This window comes from Lepeophtheirus salmonis, chromosome 7, assembly GCF_016086655.4.
Source record: "Lepeophtheirus salmonis chromosome 7, UVic_Lsal_1.4, whole genome shotgun sequence".
In the NCBI taxonomy this organism is placed as follows: Eukaryota; Metazoa; Arthropoda; class Copepoda; order Siphonostomatoida; family Caligidae; genus Lepeophtheirus; species Lepeophtheirus salmonis.
In genome coordinates this window covers 3957568-3972501 of record NC_052137.2, presented here as the reverse complement: position 1 = coordinate 3972501, position 14934 = coordinate 3957568, and positions in this window count along the sequence as shown.

The following is a 14934-nucleotide window of genomic DNA, read 5'->3' as shown; positions in this document are numbered from 1 at the left end:
GTTTGCTGCAGCCTGACCAAGATTTTTATAAGTTATAAGCCTTTGTTGGACTAGGAGTAGGCGTAAGGAGAAACTTTTTTTTGTTTATGAGTTATCAAATTTGGCTTTTTATCTTATTTAAGTACATAAAATTTGACTATGAAATATTTTTTTTTTTACCTCATATTTGATTGAAACATTATAATAAATCATGTATAATAATTTATTTACTGGGGTTGATCTTATTTAGTGGTGAACCTTTTTTTTTTATTCAATTTTTCAGGAGTAAAATTGAAACAGAGGAGAGGTTTTGTGAGAACATTTGAAAACAAAAATAGTACTTGTCACAACTTGGAAGCAATATGTGAGACCAGAATTTTAATAATTATCTCAAAATGAGGCTTAAATCCCTGCAGACATTGACTAGTTAGTCCGACTCAAGCTTGGTCCACTCTTTCTTGATAGTAGCATCTAGAAACAGGACATTCCTGTGAATAGTAGTACACTACCTCTCCTCCAGACGTGTCTTGATAGAGTAGTCTAAGGGGTCCACTTCTGGAATGGAGGGCGCCCACTTCTCGAGATCACTAAAGTCCAGAATGTTGTCTTTCAGAACGGTCTGGGTTTTTGAGTGAAAACAAAGATATCCCCGAACTTATTACTGGCCTAAAGTAGCACTTACTTATGCATAAGTTCGATGTAGGCATCTGCATTGAGTCGCTCATTCCTCTCTACATTAATGGGAGGGCAGACTGCACATTTCCCAGACTATGTTTCCGGCTAGATTTTTTTGTTCTGAAGACATGTTTTTAATGTAGCTGAGACATTTTTTGGATGTCCGGTTGTAATTTAAATATTGAAATGTTTTTAATCAGAAAAGAAAAAACCTTGCCAGAATTTTTGTTGGCCTTCAGTAAATTAAGAATATTTTTTTGCACTTTCCAACCGTCTCAGCTTGCTCTGTATAGAGATAAGCTGACTTATTCTCCTCTTCCCTGATTTTGGACCAAAAGAATTCCGAATTACAAAATAAAAACTGTGCCATTAAATAGGATCAACCCTGTATAACCAATAAAACTGAAAACATCCTTTATTCTTACTATCACCTATAAATTATATTTCTAATTAACAGAGTAATACGTCAAACTATGAATATATTAAAAAAAGGTAATATATTATTATTTTTTGAATAATTAGAATAATAAATTAGTTACTTTCATTATAATTAATAAAAAGTAATCCCATAAAAATATTTAAATATCATCTAGTTGATGTGAAAAGGGATATCATAATTTAGATTATATAGTTGCATGTAGGATTGTAAATTGAAAGCGTTTTCCGTTTATAAAAAAAAAAAGAAACTTTAAAATTTATATGGCAGCTCTAATAATTTGAAAAATGTTTGAAATTAGAGTAGCTTAGCTCTATTTTTAAATTGATCATATCACTGTCGAATGTTTAACCAAATTTGTCACGTTGTGGGTCTAAATGGGTAAACATTTTCTTTACTTTTTAATTGAAATGGTTTTACAGCACAAATAACATAAAGTTCGTTTTTGAAGGTTTTTATTTTTTTAACTACCCTACCTCTGCCCAAAAAGTCCAGGCTTATGCCTGTGGCAGATATAGATCCCTGACCTTTAATTTTTTATTTTTGGATACTTATCGGCATGCAGACTTCAAGAATGTATTTGAGACGTTGCTTTATTTTTTTAGAGCTAATTGTTTTTTTTAACACCGTGTAATTGACATATGGGTTTATTGAATTAGCTTCAAGCAGCTGTGAAATGAAGAACATAGACACAGTTCTTACTAAGTATTAGCAAAGTCTTAAGCAGAAATTACTCCTTATTCAATCTTTAATTTTACTCTGTGCTCAACAGGGACTTACAATTATAAATCCTCTATATCAGTGCATGGAATTTGATTAAATACGAATATAAATCGAAGGATCAGAGGCGGCAATAAATGGATTGCTTCTAATGAATGAATGTAATTCTGGTTTCACACGAAAAATAAAGTACACTTATTTTAGAAATAACTTTAAATAAACAAAGGAGAGTTAACAGTGATCACTTTAGAACAGCACAAATCATTGCTGTTAGTCTTCGTCAATCACACTCAGTTACAAAAAATACATGAATTATCTTCAAGAATGAAAGAATTAGGATTACAGCTTAAAGTATAAATATCATTATAGACGTTGCCAAAAACAAAATTGTATATTGAAAAAAAGGTTTTAGTTTGTTGCACGCTAAAAAATGCTTTGAATTTACATGTCCCATTTTGAAGACCTATTTTCAATACGAAAACAACTGTGTCTGACGCAATAAGTTTTGAAATTTATTTCATTATTATTGACTGAGAAAGAAGGTGCACTCCTTGAAGTTACATATAAATTTGTAGTAAATTAATAGGAAAGCCCTTATTAACAACTAGTTAAAAAATATAAAGGATAAATAGCTTATTTTTTTTGTATGATGTTGTTCTACAGTTTTCATCCTATAGTCATAATGATGATTTTGTCATGCAAGAAATGATGGAATATAAATATATTTTGAACTAATTTTATTTCTTTTAATATTTTGGGAAAGGGAATTTAACACGAGAGGAAGGAGGGAAAAGAGAAAGGCATATTGATTAAAAGAGACAATTGGTTCAAAAATTATGATTTATATAATTTAAAATTGTCAGTTGGTAGTATTCAGTATATTTGTACTTTATGGAAGACAAACAAATATACTTCTCTTACAATGTCGATTGTATTGTGGATTATCATGATTTTTTTTTTTTCATTTATAAGTCAAAATATATTTTTCATTCTGACATAAAATATTTTTATTATATTCAATTAATAAGAAGGATCCTGGTGAGTTCTATTAAGTTTGTATGTAGTTATTAGTGTTGCCATTCGATCCAAATATTAGGGACTGACGAGTCGGAGTCCAAGAAACAGCGGCATTTTTGAGCAGTAGGTGTTGTTGTTGATGAAAAAGGACATATTTTTTATTTATTTATGCATCCATATATATGTACATAAAAATATTCTTATTTTTATGTTCACATATATAATTTTTTGTGTGGTTTTGTGGATAATTCAGTTTTTTCAACAAAACTTTGTTATTTAGGTCTCAAAAATGACCAACAGAAACAATGCTGACATTTTTTTTATGTATATAACATATACATTATACATTTTGATCGAATAAATTTGCTACACAATTTGATATATGAATAATTTACCAGTTATAAACAATTTATATGTATATAAATATATAATTTTGTAAACTGCGTTTATTATCATGATTCTTTATTCACTTTTAATAATGACAATAGTTTTTTCTCCTGACTTTAAAAAAAAACGTCCTTTAAATTTCTTATTTTTATCTTTTGTTTTATGATTTAATTTTTATATTATGGGGTTTAAAACAGCAAGAGGTCTTTGTAGAGGAATTAATTAAAAGAAGGCCTCGGGGCAAGGTGGAGGGAGGGAAATGCATTTACGACATGCAGAGAAGAGATAGTCCCGTATTTATATGAAATGTAAAACTTAATGGAAAATAACGGATATCTGCACAAACTTAATACTATGGCCGAATTATTCAGATCCGTAAAAAGAGTGATGGCTTATAACTTGATAACTAGAGGCCTACCACTGTACCAAATTAAACATACATAATACTTTCAGGGGTGATTAAAAAGCCGGGTTGTCCTTATTCTAATTAACGAGATATGCCGATTGCAAAAAGGGTTCAAAAATGAAAAAAATATCTCACATTTTCTGGAATATTCAAACAGGGAATGAAGCTGTAGATAGAAACAAGCGATTTGGGGTTAATATTGTAATATGTTATTTAAAACATTCCATTGACTTTTTCACTATCACATTTTCAGATCAGAAAAAAACTACCACAAAAACCACTTTTTTACCCAGAAGGGTAATCTAGCTACGAGATCATCGAAAGTGACTGTTGGACCCAAAGAGAGCAGACCTATTTACTGCAGTAAAAATTATCGGCTAGATTTCCTTTGGCCTTTTGATCTTTGTAGCTCAAATGGAAGAGCTAAGAACCACCCGGACCCCTAATAAAATTAGGATTCGATGTCAGTTTTTGAAATATGAAACCCTGAATATATCTTTACGCTGAAAATGTGGCCGTTATAATAAAAGATAACTTGGAAGCTCAATTACAAAAAATAATTGAAATAGTCTTAACTTGTAAAACAATTTTAGAATACAAGTTGCGATGTGAAATCAATAAATCAAGGTCTGCAATTCTCCCGATTGGCTGATGGGATTCGGGAAAAGCTTAGAAAATTAAAAGGGAGAAACCCCATTCCTAATGAGCTTCTTTACGGCTTCGAAGGAACGAACGAGGGACTCCGTTTAGCGTCGAACGTGATATGGGGCTCCAAACTCTTATCTCTGTAGCGCGATTTAAGCAGTTTCCACCTTTCACCAAGAATAATGGAGTTGCCTCTCGAGGAGTTTTAATTAACGGTAATATAGCTATACTTTTAATTTGTTTAATGGGACGAGGATCTGGTGATCAGAATTGTTTTGTGTTTATTATTGTTGATTTATTTTCTTTTTTTTTAACATTATATTGTGTTTCTAGCTTTTGGTCCACTTTGCTAACCTATGTCACAAAAGTCCCCAATACTGTCAAACGAAAAAAAAAATCGTAGCTTCTTTTATATATATTTCGTAATGATGTGTAATTAAGTACTTAAAAAACAGATATTTTAATTACCATGAATCATGATTGAAGAAAAAAAATACCCAACTTATCTTATGTTACACGAATGATCTAGCTTTTTGTACCTTCACTTCTTGTTTCTTTCTTATTTATTTTCTTTTAACACTTCAAGGAGAAGTTTTTGAAGTTTAGTCTTTAATGATACATTTTATTATTATCGTGTCTTCCTTAATTACTATATTATTGTAACTGTTTTGTATCAAGTTAAAACTAATGAGAGGTACTCATAACAAATTAGCAAACAGTACTTGACATTTGCTCTACTCTGTTTTTTTTTGTTTTTTTTACGGGAAGTTCACTTTTTCTTTCATAACATATGGCAAACTTCACACTCTGCCAATTCTTAGGCATTTGGAAATTATTGTTTCTAATTCAATTGAAGACTTTCCATTGTTAAGGTGTGATGGATGGATTAGGGTATTAAATATATCTAGTTGTTATATGTATAAGATTATGTCCTCAACTTCTGGAATAGCTGATGGAATATAATTCACAACTCAATTGCAAATAACCACCAGAATTATTTTTTTTAAAACTCTATGTACAGATTGTTGTAAATTATTTAGCAACATTAGACACTCCTTTTTAAGAATGTCAGCAGTCACACATTTTGAGATCATTTATAAGCTTAAACCTGAAGAGTCTGGAGGATAAAATTTGTTAACCTAAATAAATGATTGCTTTTAATATGACATGTTTATATTTTATTAATTTCAGTGGCTTGTTTGACATTGTTTTCTTTTTATCTTAATAGGAATTGATAAAATTATTGATATATTTCCTATTGTTTTAGTTAATTGGTTTTTATTTAGTTAATATTTTATACATATTCTGTTGTAAAGATGCTAATGTTTTTCAATTGGAAATGAATATATATGTCTGTAGGACTTAATCTGGTGAATAAATTTTAAAATATAGTGTTTAATATATTTCTTTAATTCATCAGAAAATTTTAAATAATACTAATACATTATTTCTTAAAAATTTAAAAAAATAATGCAATAAATACATTTATTGTCCTAATAAATAAATAAATAAAATTCACAAGCATAATCAATTTAAAACCAAAAAATATGTCGAGAAATTCTTACATAGTATTTTGAAATATAAGAGGAATAATATTGAATATTAAAAATTTAGTTTTCATATAACATTTCGTGACAAAATCTTTGTATGTATATGTGGAAAAAACAAAGAGAGGAAGATGAGATGATCTAGTTTTTTAATGCGAAGCTTGGGAAATAAATTATTAATCATATAACTCTACCTTTTAGTCATCATATTGGTAAAGATATTTATTGCGTTACTTCCTCTCATTCTATATTATAATCTCCTCTTGATCAACGTTGGTCATAAAAAACTCTTCGTGGGACAAACATTGTCATTTTGTGCCTTATATAATAAATATTTTAATAATAACTAATAACTTTTTTAGCCGACTCGTTCGAGATTACAATCTCCTCCAAAATCCGTGACCAATAATTTAATTCTAAGTAAATTCATTCCTTGTCAAATAATTCTTAATAATTCCATTCCTAGTAAATACTGGACATTTTATTTCCGCTTTGATATTTAGCGACACCATACGGTCAAAACTAGTTAGTATTTTTTATGTAAGTAGGGAGGCATTGAGAGTTTATCAAAAATCTTTAAAATTTAGTAGGAATAGAATCCAGATCCGTGGATATTGTTCAATGTTTGGAAGGAAAAGTAAATCCGGATATTATTCTTCCCTTCGATCATCAATGACTACTCCTTCTCATCGTCGTTTTTCCTCTTCCCACAGTTCAGATCTATGTAAATAATAAAAAAACTTTGCTCCGGCTTCTCACTCCCTTCCATAGGAGCACTTATTCTCCCCTGTTTTCAGTTCAGCTCGGGATTGAAAACGTATGACGTCACTTAATATCCATATTTTAAAGTGGGAATGAAATATCTGGGGATGATTTTGACAAGAAATTAATTTATTATGAATAAAATTACTAGAAATGAAAAGACCGGGATATAAATTAGCTAGCACCCTAAAAATCATACCAGAGTTGATGGTTTCAGGGCTTCCTACCCAATTTGGACAAACAACTTCAGATTTGGAGATATTTATTGAGAGCCCAGATTCGTTATCAAATGACTTCAGGAAAGAGATAATCTCTTAAACTGAGGTATCTTGCTTTGGTAAACTCCACGTCAAGAACATTGTTAGATCCTCAGAGTATAATTGACACTTAAGATCCATATCCGCATTGTTAAGTCGCCTTATTCTTTTATTTTGCGTTATTTATTCGCATAGGGAATTGATGGCAATAATGAATGCGTTGCATCAAGAATGTCACCTTGTCTTACACCTATTTCTAATGGGAACTTCGATTTATTAGCTTGTAGGTCAATAGAACAAGATGCACACCTCATACTGAAGCAATCATAACGATCGTTTCTCGGGGGATGTTATATTTTGTACGCCGATTTATAATGAATTGGTGAGATATTGAATGGAACACTTGTCGGAAATCAACCAAGAGGATGGAATAATCTGACTTTATCTTTTCACTTCTGAAACGGCGTCCTGTATGTTTCTAGGAATATCATCCATCATAAAGCCTCTATTAAATCCTTTTTAAGATTTGTTGACAATTTTTGGAACGTAGTTCAAAAGCAAAAAATAAGCCAAAATTTAGTATACCCTAGAGTATTTTAAAGTACGTGCCTGTAATTTTTAATATTGATTTTTTTGCCTTTATTACGTAAAAGTTTCAAAATGCCTCATTCTAAAAAGAGACACAGATCCTCTCTCATAGACACCATCGAAGACTCACTGAAGAACAGGAGCAGGATGAGTCACGAAGGTTGGATTATGCTCAAAAGGAAGACTGGACGAACCAGGTGTGTTTTTTTTTCTTGTATTTTTTAATCAACTCTTTAATTTCTTCTTCCCTTATTGACCTTTACATCCTTGTCGTCGATGCAGGAATGGACACGTTTTTTTCTACGTCAAAACGTTTTTCACCATGATGATGGTAAGAATTATCTATATTGTCTCTCCAAAACTTTGTTGGGGAAATGACAAAGTTTTTTTTTCTAAGTCGATCCTTTATCGGCGTTACTGTTGTAAGAATTATCCATTTGGTCTCTCCAAAACATACAGAAAGTGCATCTTCTATATTTTTGGCAGCTTTAAATGCATAAAGGTTTGACTAAATTGATGTTGCTTCATTATTTATAAATTTTGGATTGTTAGAGATTCAGCCTTCTCTATTTCGCACAGCCTTTCATTTCCCATGATTTCCAAATCACTTTTCTTTGTGTTTGAAAGAAGAATTACCTCTTGTTTTATCCTCCACGGTATTTGATTTCATACGGATAAGTATTCCTTTTTTCTCATATTCTATAATTTGTTCTATCCGTTAATTAACCTCAGTATGCTCCTCAGACAATTCTCCTATGGAAATTAATTAGTTCCTTGGTTGTCTTCTTGTCTTAGCAGATTTAGAGCCCATTTCCTTATATGTGGACCTAGAATGAACCTCAACTTTTTAAGGGTATCAGACCAATATTCCAATATACACTTTATTGGTAAGGTTTTGTATAGTCTAATAACCTTATTCCTCGTTGCAGGACACTACAGATGATGAATATTTAGATTCCAAGAGGATATACAATTTTGAAGGGGAGATAAGAATCTCACTATATCAGGAATGTGATCTGAAATAAATGGAAGACTTTATTGGAATTCGGAGATATGGTCCATTATATGTCTAGAGGTCAATATAAAGTCCATTAAACCTTTGAACCGGTGACGTTCTTTGGTCATATTTATTTTATTATTTATAAACCTGAATAGCAACTACTTTTAATAACACAAAATAGTATTTTAAAATATTTAGCTTGAAGTAATCCAGATTTACATTAAGTCAAGTCTACGAATTTACCTAACACATAAGAAGGAGACAAATATATTCGGATTTTGTTCTTTTTTGATTTATGTTAAATATTTGTTTTATGTTGACGCACTATTCATTTTATAGTTTTATATTATTGTACAAATATCAAATCTACGTCTTTTATTTGATGCATGAAAATTAACCTTTTATAAGATGAAATAGACTTTTCTTTTTCATTTTTCCATGACTACGAGGCAGTAGCTTTTTATATCATTTTGAAAAAATACACTTATATTTTTAATGCTTTTATATATTTATCAAATTTCTTTATTGCATGGGAAAAAGTTGTAGTTCTCAGCAAAAAACAGAAAAAGATTTTTTTCACATTTCATATATGTCTGTGTATTATTGAAAATGGATATGACACAATATTTTACAATATCGATTTAATCTCGGTTATTTTCTTGGGGTGTCTGGACACCCCATCAATAAAACAGACATATTAGCTATATAAGTTAAGCTTTTTTTTTTTGCTAAGGAGTTGTAACGTATGATACATCTTCAATACTTGTAAACAATTATATTTGGTACTTTTTAATAAATAATGAATAACGTTCTTGGCTAAACAAAATATCATATTATGTAGATAATTTATTGCTTTATAATCAATTCTCAAAAAAGACATGTTCTACACAGAAAATGGGAAATTAGACATCCTTTTAATCTCCATTTTGGAAAAGTTCCGGACCTCACAATAAAATAAAGGTTCTATACCGCTCATTAATGGCGTTATTCATCAACATAATCTCCATTAAAATCAATACCATTTTTTTAGTGCCGCTCTAAGGATGACACTTTTATAAAATAATTTAACTTTTGCTACAAAATAGTCCTCAGTTTCAGCAATACCCTCTCCATTGTGTAAAAGTAAGAAAAATAGAATGAAATATCTATCCAATCACGTTTAATGTGGGTTGATATCATTAAACACACAAAAGTAATAGCTGTAATAAACATGGGTGCTGCCCTCTAGGCTGGAAATTTAGGAGCTTCTTATTCCTGATATGAAGATCAAAGTATACTAAAATTTTAAATGTTTAAGTTTCTATTTAATATTAAGTTGTGTGCAAAATTTTAAATATATCAGAGATAGTTCTATCTAACGAGTTATCGATTTGACGTGGAATTACCCTGAGACCATTGAAATAAATACAAATCTCACTCCGAGTATAATAGGGACTTATTCTTGATTTTGAACAAAAATTCTTTGAAGGTTACACCTATTATTATTATTAAAGATAAGTAGGACTTAATATCAACTTCTGCAGTTGTAGCAGATATACCCCTGTGTGTAGTCGTATTCTTTGCCATATGTATATATAGGTTTGTAATGCATACATCTATGTGTTATATTATATTGTTTGTATGTACTATGGTAAACAGCATTAAATTCTTAACTAACAGGAGGTTCCTGGGAGACATGGACACCCAGAACATTACCCATGTCAAGGGCTTGGTAAAAAAATACCAAATTGAGCTTTGGAGAGTTCTAAGCAGAGCTTTCCTACAACTTACAGCGGTTATTAGAACCCTAACTAATGATTTAAAAAATCATCAGCGTGTGGGTACCCAATTATCTCACCCAAATGTTAAAGTTATGGTAGATTATGCATTTTATACGTATTGTGAATGTTTAGTAATTATTTTCATATTCTACCAGGTGTGGCAAAATAATCTATGTACTTTGTTTGTGCTACAAAGTTCAAGGTTGTTGTGAATGCAGTAGAATGGTCCCATTCAAATACTAAAAATAACATAAAATAAAAAAAAACCAAATATAAATCTTTGTAACTGTCTTAGAAGCCGACAAAATGGCATCTAAACGTGACCAACGAATTTCTTTATGGACACTGTCAATCAGCACTGAGATGTCATGACTGAGGACTATATCAGCAATGGGTGCAAGGCCTTTTGTGGCCGCCTGGAAGCCGTCATTACAGCCAAGGGGGTTACATCGATGATTACGGTAGCCAAGACATCATATTAGTTATTTTATTTGATTGAAATACCCGATAACAAATGATTTCTGCAATACATCTTTATAAAGCTCTAGATTAAAAGTCTGAAGATTTTTTCCCCACACCCGGTATGTCCCTTGTACTGGTAGACTCTAGTTTATTTCTATAGTTTCTAAAAACAAATGAGTTGTTGATATTGAAGGGTTGGGCTTTGATGTAGTAGTTTAGTTTTAAATTATAACGTTTAATCATAATTAATTTAATTGCAATCCTTCTTGATAAAGCCAAATAAAAAAATAAAATAACAGCAACCCAATATTTTAAAAAGATCACTTTAGTAACTTTTGATCACGCGTTTTATATGCTAAACTGGTTTACATTGGCATTAAAGGATAAGATTTCGTACAAAAAAAATTATTATACTTTTTTGGGATTTTTTCAACACACACATCAAGGAAAGACGCCAACAAAGAGAAAATACGCCATAATTTATAGTTTTTCTTAGAACAAGGTAAAAATGCAAGGCAGGCGGTTGAAAAATGTGACGATTATTTATGTTCCTATTTTTGTAGCAGCGAATCACGATGTAATTTTCTTTCGTTGATTCCGTTCCAGTAATTTTGTTGTCAATGTTGCACTTTGCTTTGAAAGACTGAATACGGATCATTTGGATAAAATAATGGATTTTTTCGAGTATAACTGTCATGTAATCACTGTTTTGATTGCCAAGGAGATTTTTAGAACATCAAATATTTACAAAAAGTAGCCGGTCATTTATTAAGAGTTTTATATTGTAGAATACTTCAATATATAAATATGGATTAAATAGTTTCCAAAAGATTCAACTATGCATTTCCTTTCATAATCAATTTTAATACTTGAAAATAAATAAAAATGCTTCGAGTGTAACTTGAATATATTATATACTTTTCTTAGACTGACATTAAAGATTAAACATTAAAATTGAATATAATACATATTTTTTATCGTTCTTAGAAGAAGAAAAAAAAATTATTGCCATTATTAAGAATATTAACAATATTGCGATTAAAGTAGAAATGAATACTTGGTTCATAAGTTGATGTATATAATATAAAATCATAAAAAGTATTATGAATATATCCTCCTTTTTTTTTTAAATTAATCAAGTTCAATAAAGTTAAACTAAAATCTGCAAAATGTGTATTTTTTTAAGCATAAATGCAGACGAATGACTAAGGGAAAGGAGGATCAGAGATATTTATAATTGGTTCTAGAATGTGGGAACAGTTTTTAAAGTTGATAATGTAAACATTTTTCATTTTTTTTCATTTTGTAAAGCTGCTATCGTTATTATTGAATTATTTAAAAAAAACAATTTATGTATAAAGTAGTAACTAGGGCGATTAATTATGAAAAATGAGGGTTGGCTCTGGAGTTTTAAGTGTAAGTCCTTCTGGGACTGGGAGTATAATTGAACATTATCATCAGAGTTATGAAACAGTAGTATAAATAATATAATTTTATGGAGTGTGAATGGATTATGGTTTTATGGAGAAAAAAAAACTCCAACCCTTGTCAATAGTCATAAATATTGTTTTTTTATCTATTTTAAAATGAAAACAAAGGAACGACTTTATACCGAATTAGTTTATTTAATTAAATGAGTCTGCCTTAAAAGTGAGGAAATATACAAATAAATTCTAAATTAGGAATTATCAAGTAATAAATTATGGCATATTATTTGACTGAATGTTACAATTTCATACTAAACAGTATAGGCAGTCAAATGAAGATTTAAAAGAATGATAATTATTTTTGTAAATTATTGGGTATGGAAAATCTAAGTTCTCTAATCCAAGGTTAAATAAATGTTCATAGCAATAATTTTGTCAGAAAATATTAAGTAAGTAAGATTGGATGTATCTTCAAAAACAAAAAATATATAAAAGCCAATAAAATAATTGTATTGGAAATCAGTTAGGACAATTCTCGTTATGTCCAAAAAATGGACTGCGTGCAAGTTTAAAATAAAATTGAAAAACAAATAAGTTATATAATTAAAGGTTATTTTCATGGTAAGATTAATAATAATAAAAACTATCATGTCGTACATAATTCCAAAATCTGTCGTTTGGTACACTCTAGAAGATATATCTATAACACAAAAGTTAAATCATTATCTTAACATCAATTTATAAAAATTTGATTCACGTATGCTCCTAGTGAAAAATATATTGATAATACTTTTATGACCAAATAGATTGAGATCCCTTTTATATGTTATATGAGAACTTTGTTGAAATATGGAATTGCCAAATGCCTTCCACCCTTTCAAAGGACCTTTCTCCTGAGTGTGATTGCCTCACAATTTCCAGGCCCAGTCTTCCTACCAGCGAAGCAAACATCGTACGATGCTCCGATGTACCACTTCAAAGGTTAGACGAGGATAATCCTGAGACCTGGTTCTTGAGGGCAGAGTTAATAAAGAAATCCTATAAGGTAAAGGATTTTTCCATTGAAGGAGCTAAGCATTGTCGTATATGTGCTGCATTTGATTATCCTTGGTTACGTGGATTTCACTTTTTCGTATGAAAAATTAAAATTGAAAGTCCTGAAACAATGGGATATCTCACCTCAAGAACGTGTGAGAAGAACCATTGATCTTTTTACAGACGAACCGATGTCGTCCAAGAAAGATATTTCGACTTTTAATTGCCTATAGGACCCATCGTTAGTTCCTAACCTGTTAGCGACTCTGGGTAAGGAGATTCTCATTAAATCTGTTCCAACTTCCTGCCGGCCTTTGGCTCGTACTATGGTCAACCTGGATCTGGAAAATTTGGCCGAATATTGCACCGGTCTTAAGGATTCATAAAATACAAATTCCGTGGCAAATCTGTAAAATGCTTCTACACGTCCTCAATCCCCGGCTTTAAATCAGGAAGAAAAAACAGAGTTCTCAATTGTTTTTAATAAGATAAAAATGAGGTCTAAATAGAGAAAAAAGAATTTGTAGATACCATATGAAGTATGGAGTCAATGCAAAAACGTGTGCCAGATACCATTGCTCCTTTCACTCTTTATCCTAAGCTATCTAGAACTCAGGTATTCAAATCAAACAAGGATTTACTTTTTATAAACAAGAACACCACAAGAACATTAACTTCTTTATCGACTCAGACGCACGAAAGTATATTATACCTGCTAAGTTAGCCACTTATATAATCCAAAAAATCTAATTTACCCTTTGTCGTTGCGGTTGGAGGACAAAAAATCATACCAGTGGGAATATCTTCGATGGAAATATTTTTTGGACATTATACGTTGTTGACCAGGAACAACCTTTTTTGGGTGCCGATTGCCTAAGAGATAAAGGCTATTGCATTGATTTAAAAAATAATCGGTTGTTTCCCATATTGGAACGTTTAAAGTTTAAAAATCACACAGCCTTTCATCTCTCTTTTGAAAAAAGGTTTCTTATGAGTTTTACTTCACTGTTTTCTAACGTCACTGATCATGTGCATCCAAAACACCCTGCGGCGCACAATGTTATCACCTCCGTTCCCCGGTATTTGCTAAGGCAAGAAGACTCCTCGGGTCTAAGCTCACCTTTCTTAAGAGGGAGATAGGTAGATTGCTCAAGTCTGGAGTAATTTGTCCCTCCTCGTCATTGTTTTCCTGTGCTGTACATGAAGTGGAAAAACCTAAGCGAGGATTACGGTTGTGTGGAGACTACTGTTGTCTCAATAGAACGTCTGAGATAAACAGACGCCCTCCACCTAACATGAAGGATTTTCTCACATAGCTTGGGTGGCTCACGTGTATTCTCGAAGGTAAGCCTTTGTATGGGATACCATCTTTGGAGCCTAAGGATGCACACAAGACTGTCATTGTAACTCCAGTGAGACTCTTCGAGTACGTTCGGATGCATTCGGATTGAAAATGCAGCCCAATCCTTTCAACACTTTATTTACGAGCTCTTCGATGACATTCTGGGAGTTTTCGTAAACCTCAATGACATTTTGGTGGCTTCCAAGTCACTGGATGAGCATCGGCAGCTACTGTTAAAATTGCTATCAAAACTGCAGAAGGCTGAAGTTTTTCCTTCCGGGGAGAAGTATTAATGGGGAAAACTCGTATTGATATTCCTTGGACATGAGTGGCAGCAAAGGGAATTTCCCCTCTAAATGATCGTGTAGAAACGATAAGGTCTCTTCTTTTCTCTAAGTCTCGAAAAGAACTCCAGGCTTTCCTTGTTATGGTGCAATACTATTCCAGATTTGTTTCCAATCTTGCACAATACACAGGCAAACTGCATCT